At 44.7% G+C, this 13,074-nt stretch overlaps 1 protein-coding gene and 1 long non-coding RNA gene across 7 annotated transcripts in view; one reads left to right on the top strand and one right to left on the bottom strand.

Annotated features, from left to right (window-relative positions):
• CHD6 (chromodomain helicase DNA binding protein 6) overlaps positions 1 to 9,106 on the bottom strand; it is a 107,381-nt gene extending 98,275 nt beyond the window's left edge. For 3 of the 6 annotated variants that reach the window (XM_053393876.1, XM_053393877.1, XM_053393871.1), the window contains exon 1: positions 8,528 to 8,636. The gene's annotated coding sequence lies outside the window, so the exon portion shown is untranslated. Of the gene's footprint in view, positions 1 to 7,452; positions 7,720 to 8,527; positions 8,638 to 9,014 lie in introns of those variants that run through there. The other 3 variants (XM_053393872.1, XM_053393878.1, XM_053393874.1) reach the window with 3 other exon arrangements.
• On the top strand, positions 9,084 to 11,339 carry LOC128416302 (uncharacterized). Its single transcript, XR_008331180.1, has 3 exons — positions 9,084 to 9,191; positions 9,440 to 9,566; positions 11,242 to 11,339. It is a non-coding gene; the product is annotated as an uncharacterized LOC128416302 (long non-coding RNA).
• Positions 11,340 to 13,074: the final 1,735 nt, after the last annotated feature.

The raw sequence follows: 13,074 nt of genomic DNA, 5'->3' as shown, positions 1-13,074 counted from the left end.
GAAAATAAATTTGCTTTGCATAATCCACCTGTACATCTTTACAATGCCTCTGAAGACATAAAGGGAAAATACTGTCAGAAATATTATTGGCATACCTTTTGACAAATCAAAATCATTAAAAACTAACAATACTGAAGCAGGAAACTCAGGTCTTTGTTATAAAAGTAAAGCAACTTGTAGCATGTAAAGGTTTGCGTTTTTGGTTATGCATGGAATGAGACAAACCATGAGTCTAGGTTTGGAAAGAACGCTAAACCAAAGAAAGGCTTAGTTCTAGGCTAAGGAGAAAAGGAGGAGCTGAGCGGTAGCTATTTTTCCTGTGAGTATCCACATGATAGTGCAATTGCTAAATCAGCTAAATAACTAGTACGGCCTAGAGCAAACACAGGAGGCATAAAGGCAGCCTTTTAATAAATGGTTTACACCAGTCAGACTTCATTTATCACATTTGTATTCCATCCCTCCTCCTAACAGCTCAGGGTACATGGCGTTATCTCAATCTTTCCTAATATCAGCCCTGAGAGGAAGTCTGGGACTGGCCCAAGGCCACCAACTTAGTGGTCAAGGAAGAATATGAAATCAGATTCAAGTCTATTCTTCCATCCAGCATACGACTTGGGCTCTTCAGTCAGTACAGTGTGATCTGGGAAAGAGCTAGTCATCATCATCAGCTACGTGCAGCAAGAATGCCTAATAACAGGAGAGAGAGAAATAAAATTTGCGGAATACAGATGAGAGAGGAAACTGCTCCTAACACAAACATTCAATGACCATTGTCACAGTACTTTCCAGGTAGTATTCTGGTTCACAGCATGATGAAATAGAGTACAGTGGTACCTCTGGTTACAAACTTAATTCGTTCCAGAGGTCCATTCTTAACCTGAAACCTTTCTTAACCTGAGGAACCACTTTCGCTAATGGGGCCTCCCGCTGCCACTGCCACGCAATTTATGTTCTCATCCTGGGGCAAAGCTCTTAACCCGAGGTACTACTTCCGGGTTACCGGAGTATGTAAACTGAAGTGTTTGTAACCCAAGGTGTTTGTAACCCAAGGTGCCACTGTACAGCTGCACCCCACGAAACCATGCAAAGCTTAGTTGCACATTGCATGATGGGAAAACAAAAACACATTGATGCCACACTAGTTAATTTTTACCACAAAGCCCTAAAAGCAGTCAGTCACATTCTTCAGCACCTTTTAAAATGCAACTTTCATCTTACATGAAAGTATTTTCTTGAACCACACACTTCTATAGTATCTGGCTTGATTATTTTAGTTTAATGTTTACTACTGTATCATTTTTGTGTATGGCACCTAAAGTACTTTTGACAGATGGTTGGGATGTAAATTATGAAAATAAACAAATAGGGGGGAACTTGCAAGCCGTACATATTCATCTGTTCTTGCTGTGCATAGATGCACTGGAAAGCCACAACTGAATGGTGCCTCTTAGGGCATGTACACCAAATGTGCATCTACAGACATCACACACACCTAACGTATGGTTTTCCTCCTTTTCCCCATATACTTAGCACTCACATGACTGAGAATGTGTGTTTTTATGTGTCTGTTTCAGTCAATAGCCAGTAGAGAATAAATGTATATGAAGTGTCTGAATACTCTAAAATGCTATTATTATGATTGTGCTAGTACTATGATATGTGAAGGAGGACTATCACCTTTGAAGTGGCTCTTAGAAAGCAACTATTGGTGATTTTCTTTTGCTTTGATACAAATAGTTGAAGAAGAAATAACACACATTTCAGGATGTTTGAATGTAAACAAGAGAAACACTAAATCAACCTCACCCTCTTAGTTTTGATTTTCTGAAACACATTTTTATTCTTTTTAGACATCAGCAATTCATGTGTGCACCAGTGCTGAGATTTATAGTATAATACTATGCATCTTTACTCAAAATTCAACTATGTTTAATAGGGCCCTAGTAACTGTTCATAGGATGGGCAGATCACATCACAAACCAGTACCTGTCTATATCATTTTAATAAATTTATTGCTGTCTGTTCCACTAAAATAAGTTCACAAAGCAGCAAATTTCACATACAGCAAAAATGTAAATAGAAGCTATCCGTAACATTTGAAATACAAATGAAACTGAAAAGACAAAAACAAATTGAATCAGGATAATCACTTAATAGCCAGGAAAAATCTTTCTATAGCAACGTTGTCCCAGGCCTGGCAGCAGAATGAAAGCAAAGAAGCGGTTTGATAGATATTTCTCAGAAGAGAATTCCAGAAGATAGTAGCCAATTATTAGTCCTAGTCAGAGCAGATGGGCATGACTAATTCAGGTCCTTTAATTTTAACAGGTCTACTCTGAGTACAACTCAGTAGAACCCAAAGACTGAGTACAGTACAGAAGAGTCCCTTTTCAGTTGACCTAGCCAATGAACCCACAGTACTTCTGTTCCAAGCCTCTTTGATTGGTCCACTGGGAAGAAATTCTTCCTGTGCATTTCTATATAAGCCAAAAAGCCCTTCCAATAGGCAATACATCTACTACAACGAAGGTTATTATTTATATACCACCCATCTGCCCCAGCCACTCTGGGCAGCTCCCAACAAAATATTAAAAACATCAAATGAACATAGTACAGTGGTACCTCGGGTTAAGTATTTAATTCGTTCCAGAGGTCTGTTCTTAACCTGAAACTGTTCTTAACCTGAAACACCACTTTAGCTAATGGGGCCTCCTGCTGCTGCCGTGCCACCGCTGCACGATTTCTGTTCTCATCCTGAAGCAAAGTTCTTAACCCGATGTACTATTTCTGGGTTAGTGGAGTCTGTAACCTGAAGCATATGTAACCCGAGGTACCACTGTATGCATGTGCATTCAACTGCCTCCCTAAAGGTATCCGCGTCACCCAGGAAATGGCAGCCGCAGTCTGGAAAGCTCCTTTCCTGGTTGACATGGAAAAGCTGTTTTCAACAAAGCCCAGTGACGGAAGCACGCAGCTGTGATGAGGCAGCATAGGGTGTTGAAATTTTGAGCCCAGGGCAACTGCTCCTGTGCCCCCACCCCCACGCTACACCATTGGCCTGAATTCTAAAGGGAGACCTTGCAGAACCAGGTGGTAAAATGTTTCCTGCATGATATTGGTGGCAGGGAGGAAAGTGACTACGTTTGAATTTTTCTCAAAGAAGCTACCAAACCATCCAGCTCATCACTGAGGCCTATCCTAACCACCAGGAGCTCTCCAAAATCATAGAATCGTAGAGTTGGAAGGGACCCCAAGGATCATCAACTCCAACCCCCTGCAATGCAGGAATATGCAGCTGTCCCATAGGGGGATCGAACCTGCAATCTTGGCATTATCTGCACTATACTGTGACAACTGAGCAATCCATGGTCCCAGACAAAATTTTTTTTTTTTTGCTTAGTGGGGAAGAATTCAAACATGTTATCTTCCTACTTGTAGCTTGAAGTAATACCGCCCAGGAAAAGAATTACCACTTGATATTTACTGGTGTGACTAGCATACCCAAAAACCAGTGCATCTTTATTTTTCTGCTGTACTGAATGCTCTGCTTCCTTTACTCCTTTACACACGTAAAAGTAAGGGTAAAGGTAAAGGGACCCCTGACCATTAGGTCCAGTCGTGACCGACTCTGGGGTTGCGGCGCTCATCCCGCTTTACTGGCCGAGGGAGCCGGCATACAGCTTCCGGGTCATGTAGCCAGCATGACTAAGCTGCTTCTGGCGAACCAGAGCAGCGCATAGAAACACCATTTACCTTCCTGCCGGAGCGGTACCTATTTATCTACTTGCACTCTGACATGCTTTCAAACTGCTAGGTTGGCAGGAGCAGGGACCGAGCAACGGGAGGTCACCCCGTTGCGGGGATTTGAACCGCCGCCCTTCTGATCGGCAAGTCCTAGGCTCTGTGGTTTAACCCACAAGTACCTGGCACCTGGCACCATTTTTGCTGCTGCTTCTCCTTCAGATAAGTTTTTTTGCTTGATAATTATTTTCTCCCAAGCATACAGTATGTTAATTTGACGAAACATTTATTTGGCGCCTTATTTTTTTATAAAAAAAATCTTTTTTAAAAAAACACACCCTTTGAACTACTCTTGAACGGATTACGGGAGTAACTCTGCAATTGACATGACTGTCACAAAGGTGAGCCAATCAGCAGTCTCCACAGCCAGATTATCATAGAAAGAGAAAGAATTGGTTGTTCCCACCTGAGGAATCCTAACTTACACACACACACACACACACACACACACAGGCAATTGTGGATGCACAGCTTATGCAGCTTTCAACAAGAGATTTCAAACTATCCTGACAAAATCTCCTGTTACCTACAAAAGCTCAAGCCTATTTCCATATCTGCCTCTTTGAATGAAAGTCTACTGCCTCTAATCTCCTCCATCATTTTATTAATGATTTCTCTTCTTGCATTTGGCTCTCCTTTCTACCACCAAGTTTTGCAAATGCTAAAGAAAATGCAGAGATGCAGAATTGTAATGATACCAGCTTCATTAGCAAAGATTCATGAATTTTAGTTTTTAGTTTGTAAATTTGTTTTTTGTGTGGATTCCATTTTAATTAATTAAACTGGAAGCCACACAAAACACAAATTTACAAAATAAAAACTAAAATTCATGTATATTTGCTAATGAAGGATGAGTATGAAAGTAGTTTTACTTTCCAAGGAAAATGTTCAGCGGGTGGGATGATGGACAAATACAAATAAATTAAGTTTTGTAGCAAAGTCTCAGAGCCCCGTGCTTTCAAGACATCAGAGAGGAAACATCCCAAAGAGATTTAGTGATTTCATCAAAGGTCCCACCAGGGATTGCAGAGACAATCTCTCACCAGGGAGTACAAGGAACAAGTTGTTCAATTCCTGTTTGGTCCCAAGAGACATGACATCTCAGCCTCTCCGAATACTAAGGTGCAACTTTGAACAATATTACTGAAATTTCTCATTAAAGGTAAAGGTACCCCTGCCCGTACGGGCCACTCTTGCCAGACTCTAGGGTTGTGCGCTCATCTCACTCTATAGGCCGGGAGCCAGCGCTGTCCGCAGACACTTCCGGGTCACGTGGCCAGCATGACAAACTGCATCTGGTGAGCCAGCGCAGCACACGGAATGCCGTTTACCTTCCCGCTGGTAAGCGGTCCCTATTTATCTACTTGCACCCGAAGGTGCTTTCGAACTGCTAGGTTGGCAGGCGCTGGGACCGAACGACGGGAGCGCACCCCGCCGCGGGGATTCGAACCGCCGACCATGCAATCGGCAAGTCCTAGGCGCTGAGGTCAAAACAACTTAGCAGTACCACTGTTCCGCCTTGGAACTTTATGCAAAATGACAGGATAATACATGTATTATTAAAATATACAGGCAACACCTTTCAGTAAATGACAGCTGTACTTCTATGCATCACTTACATACTATGAGTAAACCCAGCTGAACAAAGTGGGACTTATTTCAAAGAAAACAAGAACAGGACAGTCATTTTACTAAAATATGGTGTTCCAAACTAGCAGCAGTCGACAAGTACACGCTACTTTTTTAAAAAGAAGAGGGACCTCTTTTTCAAGTTAAGTCAAGAAGCACTGTATCACTGACACAACAATCCTGCACATTTCCCTTGCAGCATCAGGATAATATCCCTGCAATGCTACCAAAGCATTGCAGTAACAAGGACACAATGGAGAAGCAGGCCATGATTCTTCATCCTAAGAACATGTTTTTGGCTCAGCTAAAACCTAGTTCTCACTAGATGTGGTAAATCTGTGTCTGGGCTATAACTGCTTTAGATGGGTGAGGAGCTGCTCATCACTGAATGGTTCATACCACAACCAACAAGATCCCCAGGCATGCACCTCCAGATGGTGGAGACGTCAGGCGCCATCCTGGCACCCAGGCATCTTCACTTGGTCGCAAGTGGTCAAAAGCCAGGTGCAAAATGCGCCTGGCAACTGCCTAATTTCGAACACTGCCAACAACAACCACAAAACCCTTTCTCCACATAGAAAAGCTGATGTCAAAGGGTCTCCCAGTTCTAGCTTTGTCAAGACATGGGTTCACAACCACAGTGAGTAATATGCCTAAGTCTAGGGATCAAACTAATAAATTTGAAGAATCTATGCAGACTAGCAAATACTTACTTACTGTTTTCATTTATTACACATTTATTTCATATTTCCTCCAGGGAGCTCAGAGCAGCATACATTCCCCACATTTCATCTTTACAACCATGGTGCAATGTAGCCAAAGCTGGGAGGCTGTGACTGATCCAGTCCATCAATCACATTGACACTAGACTGGCTCTCAGAACATCTAACCCTGCTGTCAAGAGTAGCATTGCAAATATCAAATGCCTCACCAGTCTCAGACGTTCCCAACTTTATTTAAAGTTTTGAGCAATTATCATAAAGGCAAGTCAATACAGAGAAAATGCTTGGTATATTATAAAAAATGGTTTCACCAGCCAGCAACAACGTATGATTTATCCCCCCCCTTTTTTTTACATTCTGTTTGGGAGTGTGTGGGTTTCCCTTTGACTTCTTATAGCATTTAGACCGAGAAGCTTATTGATCAATACGAAGAAATCCATTCCGATTACCAGTAAAAAGTCATTGGTACAAGACATAAAGAATTCCCCAAAGAAGTGATCAAAATGATGAGGATTAAGGCTGCGTAATGAGACTACAAGTTCACAGGGAGACAGCGACAACAGAGTGAATGAGAAGTGACTCTAATGTGACTTGCCATGCCTCTTCTATTGCGACTACCACTGCAAAGTCACAAAAGATCTGTGTCTGCTCTGCACACAGCAAAAGAGAAGGAACGGATCAGCTGGCAGCAACGATAGTTGCCGCTTTTACAGCACAGAAAGCCTTGCTCATTAATTGCTTTCATTAGCAGATTTCATTTGTGTTTTCTAATCCACTTCAGGGTTAGAAGATGCCTTTGCTTGCCCTAGGTCAAGAAGCTGTGGGTGATGATATTCCAGATTTGAAATTAATGAGTTGTTTTGCTGGTTGCAGTGTTAGGAGACTGGCAATGAATTGACATTTTGCTACAATAGTGAGGGAAGTACAAAAATATCATCAAAATCACAGCTTGTATAGTATCAGTCTAACGAATGCCAGTATACCACAGCAGAGATGCTTCTTATCTGCGGTGTTTCTTACCACGTACTGGTAGCAGATCAGGCCTATAACCATTCTTTAGTATGTAAACTTCATACTCCATGTGGAATCCCAGGTTATTGGAAAACACTTCTCTCAATGATAAGTCCCATTTCAGTATGCATCACCCTGTACTACACGTACACTTTTTAAGTCACTAGTCCACAGGGACAGTGTACACAGTTTGCAGGTTCCAAGTCTCCCCCTCCAAGACAGACACACAAACACACAGCCATGCAGGCTTGCTGTGTACCATTTTTGTAAACTCTGGAATGCTTACCGAACACGTCTCATAGCTCAAAACATACAGCGCTGTGGCGGTCACAAAATCAAACAAGATGGGGAGTTGCTCTTTCACCCTGGGAATTCAGGGCCTCCCGATTTGCTTTTTAATCTGCAAATATTTACAAGCCCTCTACAAAACATCACTACCTCCCGGCGGCATAATTCGGAAGGTGGCAACACGGACGCAAAACAATGAACGGAGGAGTAGAGAGGGGATGGATTGAGTTTCCAACTCTCCTTCGATGCTAATCTCTCCCTAGCCCCGGAATTGCACCAAACTTGGTCATGGTTGCAGGAATGCACATGACTCATGGCCGTATTGTGGATGGATCTGCAAAAGAGGCAGGTGGGCTGGACTGTGCGTTGTGTGTGTGCGCGCGTTTCTGTGCGTGAGCGCCTCGGAGGGAGGGCTGGGGGGGGGCGAGAGAAAGCAAACTGCAGTGCGTGGGACTCGACCCAAGGGGAGTCGCAGCTGGGGTTGGACGGCGCATCCTCCCGATCGCCACCCATGCAAAACAGTGGGCAGGCGCAGAGAACTTCTGGGGGTGAGAGGGTCAGCGGCGGCAGCCCCAGCCATAGCCCACAGCCTGCCTGCACACAGGGGGAGAGGGAGGAGCTGCAGATCATCTTCCCTCCCTCCCCCATCCCCCGCTCGCTCTCCTCCCCGAGCCTTGCGCTTTAAGGGGGAAGGTTTGCGCTGCAAGGGGAACCTGCGGGGCATCCCTGCTCGGCTCCACATGGGCATCCTCTCCCTCCTTGCAACTCTGCGCAAGGGCACCATCACACGCAGCACCCCCTCCCCGGCGCCCAGCTCTGCTTCCCAAGGACAGAGCCTCGCCAACGCCATGACAGTGTCTGAGAGGAGAAACTAAGCGCTTGGCAAGACCCCCCACCCGCCCGCCGGCCGAGCCCGGGCCGCCTGACCAGCCGCCGGCTCCTTGGCCCCTGCCGCCTGCCCTGCCCGGCGAGCGCAGAGTTCATTCATAGGCTGGCCCCGCGCCGCCTTGCGCACCCCGCGCACCCCTCACTCGCGCACGGCGCGCCAATAAAAAGTTCAGAGCCCAACTTACCTAAAATGGCTCCTGCAGCAGCCAAAATACAAACAGCTATTATTTGGCGAAGTTTAGCCCAGACACCCTGCAAGGACAGCCTAGCCTGGCCCCGGCACGCCCCCGCGCTGCAGCCACTGGCCACCCGCAGCCCCCCGGCGCCTGCCATTGGAGAGGCGGCCCGTCAGCCAAGCGCAGCCCGCTCCAAGCTTGGCTGCAGCGCGCTTATTGCTAGCTCCATTGTGCTCCTATTTGCATTGATGTGATCGCTGCCGGGATTGGCTGTGGCGAGGACCGAGCATTCCCCCCCCCCGCACCCTCCCCGCAATTCCTTTTGCCTCCCGGATCTGCAGCCCCGGTCCTTCTCTGCCCTGCCTCCCGCCCCCTTCCAGCTCTCCAGCTCCGTTGCCCAACGCAACTGTAGCTGCAACTTTCCAAAGGCTAGCAGAGGAGAGAAGGATTTCGCCCCCCACTCCCGTATCCTCCAATCAAGGGGTTTTTTACTTACTTCAGCCAGCATTAAAAGCGGAGGAGAAGAAGGGAGGGGAGGAGAAGCGGGGGAGAACCTCTCCCCCTTTGCATTCCACGTCTTTGCTCGCTTTTCATGTCCCGGATGTGAGATTTCCTGCATTTAAAGCACAGTGTCTGGAGGTGGAATGTGCAACCTCCGAGCAGAACGATGCAGGTCTTTTTTTTGTCGCGTGTGGGAAGGAGAAATGGGCATAATACTGGGGGAGGGGACGGGTGCCAACTTTCCTTAAGAGATGTGGGGTAGCGCCAATCTAGACGAGCTATTCCTTAGCGTAGCTTTCCTCTCCTCCCCCTCAAAAAAATAATAATCTGTTGAGTAATGGCTGCAGTGGGAGTTAATCAAACACATTCTGAAGACCTTTCTTTTGCTAACTGGTTTTAATGTTGTTTTATTGGTTCCAGGCTAATGTGCGCAGTTGATACGCCGGTTGAATGGTGCACCTATGGAACATTCCTGGAAAAGAAACATTGAAATAAGACCTCTTGCCTTCTGCCAGTTATGTTATTTTTCCCCCCCATATGTAGGCTGGTGAGTAGGGTGTTACTCTTTGGAAAATATGAATAAGCTGATACAGCATGAGCAGAGTAGATCCTTGCCAGACATCTGTACGCCGATTCAGTCATGGAATTACTTCACAATGTGCCTAGTGCCCAAATTCACCCACATTTACCACAGGGACAGCTCAGTGCAGCTTTGTTGTGGCATAGCAGAAGTGGATGGACTTAGCAGATGAGGGGCATGGCACAAAGCAATCACACCAAGTGCTTCCCCATATGCTAAACTTGGTGGTAGGGCCCAAGTTTTGTATGAACTAAGTTTCTGGTTCAATTTCCGATACTTGCTTAAGGTGCTGCTGCCTATTTTTAATGACCCAGCTGTAGAAGGAATGGTTTGCTGCAGTTCTGATAGAGATACAGCAAATGTATAGCCTATATAGATGAACATATATGGCTCACCAGGCCCAGCATCCCGTTCTCACAATGGCTAACCAGATACCTGTCGGAAGCCCACAAGCATGACCTGAACGCAACAACATCCTACCAGTATTCAAAGCTGCTTTGCTAGAATAGATGGTCAGAAGCTGACTCACCAAAAGTATGCAGATGAGGAGAATGGTCAATCAGGGACACAATACTGTAATGTGATTCCCCTTCCTATCTTATATGGACAAGTCACCTTAAACCACCAATATTCCAAAATCTCTCCTTTTGGAGAGATGCATTATTTTGAGGCTCAAAGGAATGGGTAAGATGTGAGGTGTTTAGACAAGTTGTAAAAAGACAGTGAAGGGTTCAATATAAGAATTTGCCTTACACCAAGTCAGAACATTGGTCCATCTAGATCAGTATATTCTACACTGACTGGAAGTGGCTCCTCAGGGTTTTGGACAGTTTTTTTCACTCCGACTGAAGATGCCGGGGACTGAACCAGGGAGCTGTATGCAAAGCAGTTTCCCTGCTACGAAGCTAGAAGCCCTTCCCCAATACCATATGTTACACAGTATGCCTATGGATACACACACCGAAAAATGATGTTCTAGGTGAGAAGTTGATTTCTTGCTGCAAAATTAAATACAAATTATTATTATTATTTTTTAAGACCATGTAAGACCTCCAACTGGAGTACCACTACCAGCTGGGAATAGAACATCCTAGACTAGCATTCATACCCATGCTAACTGGGGAGTTGCCCACTTAGCTGGTCAAGCTGGTCCTTCTGCACAGATCCGTTCAACCAACATTCTGAATATGTCCATTTGGTCATATAAATCAGTCCTCAATCAAATTAAGAATAGACCAAAGTACCAAACAAAGCTGCAATTTTTCCAAAGTCACGGAAGCATGCTGTTACCCACATGGGAAATAGATACGTCTGCTACACTGATAGAAATTGTAGTAAGGAAATCTCAAAATACTAAAGTTTGCAAACATTTGACAAAAATGTTTTAATTCCGTGTTAGAAGTTAAGTTTTCTAGTTTACATCTTCAGACTTCCGTTTTCTCAGTTACTTCTATGAGGGAAGCTGAGGATTTGGTATATTGCAATAGATTCCTTTTCCCTCCATTTACAGCTGTTGTCATCAAGAAGGTACACTGCACTACTTATTTCTAAACACATTCTGTTCTGTACTTCCATTTGCCTGTTATAGTTCTTCTAAATCCATCTTCATATTATCACACTTATTTCCTTTACTTTCTCACAGCTCTTGTTCTGGACAGATTTACCAAGCATGTCATCTTCCTTATTTCTCCAGACATTGTACTCAAATTTCCGAAATAAATGATGAACTGAGTTACAAAATACTTTGTCCTGCAATTGTTCTCATCTAATTCCTTCCTTCACTATCTCCTACACATTCATTTTATAATATGAATTTTACTGATTTTTTTTTTAACATATGGCACCTTGCATCCTTTATCAGTTGCAATGCACAATCATACCTGGGTTCAAATAAGGAGAGTTTCATATATTATCTGCATGTTAAAGAAACCCTGTGCTGTAGAAACCCAAGCTATTGTTTACCTGGCCTATATCGTTTACTCTTTCTGTTTTTAGGTAAAGGTAAAGGGACCCCTGACCATTAGGTCTAGTCGTGACCGACTCTGGGGTTGCGGCACTCATCTCGCTTTATTGGCCGAGGGAGCCAGTGTACAGCTTCCGGCTCATGTGGCCAGCATGACTAAGCCACTTCTGGAGAACCAGAGCAGCACACGGAAATGCCATTTACCTTCCCGCTGGAGCGGTACCTATTTATCTTCTTACACTTTAATATGTTTTCAAACTGCTAGGTTGGCAGGAGCAGGGACCGAGCAACGGGAGCTCACCCCATCACGGGGATTCGAACTGACAACCTTCTGATCGGCAAGCCCTAGGCTCTGTGGTTTAACCCACAGCGCCACCCGTGTCCCTTTTTCTGTTTTTAGAGATCCCATCAAAAATTGTAACTGGTTCCGTTCTTAGGAGATCCCTGGAGCAAATAATATCATGGTCATGTAAAGAAGACGACATAATTTTGGAAGTCAGCTTTACAAAAGGCACCATGCTAGATCTTTCATGTAAGTATTTAAAAATTCCAGGAGATGAAATCCAACTGCTGCTGTCCATGTGCTGATAAATGGGAAATGAGGAGAAACTGTAGATCAAAAGATACCAGTAACATTTGTTTTACATTCTGCTGCTTTTGTAACGTCTGTGACACTAGCATCTGAGTAACTAGAAGAAGTGTCTAAATGTCTGCTTCACAAGTATTGTTCAGATCTTTTGGAGAATTTTCCTTATCAAATGCTGCATCTGAGATACAGATAAAGATACAGATATAGGACGCGGCTGGCGCTGTGGGTAAAAGCCTCAGCGCCTAGGTCTTGCCGATCAAAAGGTCAGCAGTTCGAATCCCCGTGGCGGGGTGCGCTCCCGCTGCTCGGTCCCAGCGCCTGCCAACTTAGCAGTTCGAAAGCACCCCCGGGTGCAAGTAGATAAATAGGGACCGCTTACTGGCGGGAAGGTAAACGGCGTTTCCGTGTGCGGCTCTGGCTCACCAGAGCAGCGATGTCACGCTGGCCACGTGACCCGGAAGTGTCTCCGGACAGCGCTGGCCCTCGGCCTCTTGAGTGAGATGGGTGCACAACCCCAGAGTCTGTCAAGACTGGCCCGTACGGGCAGGGGTACCTTTACCTTTACCTTTTACTATGGAAAAGCTTGTCATCCACCCCCTGCCTCTTCCCAGTATCTTATTATATGAGATTTACAAAAATACAACTGCTACTGGTTTTTAACGAAGTGTCCATAGCCCTGTGGATTTTTTGCACACTGCCAGTGACTCTGGCAGAACCTGAATAATGTTTCAGCAAACTAGCATTCAACAAAATCTGCATCCCTTATACTATGGGCAAGAACAGTTAAGCCACCTATCTATTTTGTCTATTGAGTGTCAACTTGGAAGAGAATTTGGAGAAATTATACATGTTTTTGCAATGAAAAAGACCAGAAAAATAAAAGTTTTAAGTTAACTGGTTTATGTATCAAATGTGTGCAGTAA

The sequence above is a fragment of the Podarcis raffonei genome, chromosome 6 (assembly GCF_027172205.1).
Source record: "Podarcis raffonei isolate rPodRaf1 chromosome 6, rPodRaf1.pri, whole genome shotgun sequence".
Taxonomy (NCBI): domain Eukaryota; kingdom Metazoa; phylum Chordata; class Lepidosauria; order Squamata; family Lacertidae; genus Podarcis; species Podarcis raffonei.
This window is presented reverse-complemented; position numbering and strand designations above follow the sequence as displayed.